The sequence below is a fragment of the Dendroctonus ponderosae genome, unplaced genomic scaffold (assembly GCF_020466585.1).
Source record: "Dendroctonus ponderosae isolate FM_Combo_2020 unplaced genomic scaffold, Dpon_F_20191213v2 Dpon_F_20191213_1, whole genome shotgun sequence".
Classification (NCBI taxonomy): Eukaryota; Metazoa; Arthropoda; class Insecta; order Coleoptera; family Curculionidae; genus Dendroctonus; species Dendroctonus ponderosae.
In genome coordinates, this window is record NW_026017110.1 from 42427767 (window position 1) to 42428836 (window position 1070).

Below are 1070 nucleotides of genomic sequence, written 5' to 3' on the forward strand. Positions count from 1 at the left end.
CGCGTTTCTTTAATTGTTTGATGATTTTTGGAAAATCTGTTTGGCGCAAAGCCTGCCGCCCTCTATCAAAGGGCGAGTAAATCCAGCCATTTTCCAGAAAGGAAATCAACCCTACACAAATCAATAGGTCAAAAAAAGGTTGCTAGTGCAATTGAACTTCCTATTTTTTTATGTGATTTTATATTTGTATACTAGATCTTACCGAAGCCCCCGACAGTGTGGGGCCCGGGGCCATTGCCCCCGTAGCCCCCCCCCCCTTTAGATCCAGCGCTGCTGTTGCAACCTACACAAAATCATAATATCAGAATAATTATACTCAGTTTCAGTTTGTTGGGGCACAAATAAACTAAGCTTCCTGAATACTTTAAAGAAAAATTGTACATTTTGAAACTTCTTTCCGTGCCTGAAGCTTCACTTTGAATATTTTGTGCGTGAAGCCAAGGGAAGCGCAGCATTTAAGATAATTATAGGAAAATCCTGAGAGAGATCCGAAGAAGATAAAAATTTGTATAAAGCGATTGGAAAATGAAAAACCTGCCAAGTTTTAATGTTTCGTTGAAAGCAACTGAACAGAGCGAAGAATTCACTATTGCAGCGTATAAAAATCAAAATTTCAGAACATTTAGACTGAGTTTCAGCTCGTTGAGTCACAAATAACAAAGCTTGCTGAAGACTTAAAAAAAATGCTCATTTTCAAACATTTTTCCGTGCCTGAAGCTTCACTTTGAATATTTCGCGCGTGAAGCCAAGAGACGCGCATCATTGAAGATAATTAGAAGAAAATCATGTAGGTTTAACTATAACTGTTTGTTTGTTGTAGTTGAAAGCACTATTGCAGTCTATAAAAAATCAAAATATCAGAAGATTTAGACTTAGTTTCAGCTTGTTGGGGCACAAATAAACTAAGCATACCGAATACTTTAAAGGAAAATTGCACATTTTTAAACATTTTGCCGTCTCTTAAGCTTATCTTTGAATACTTCGTGCGTGAAGCCAAAGGGAGCGCAGCATTGAAGATAATTAGAAGAAAATCGTGTAGGTTTAACTTTGACTGAGATACGAAGAAGATA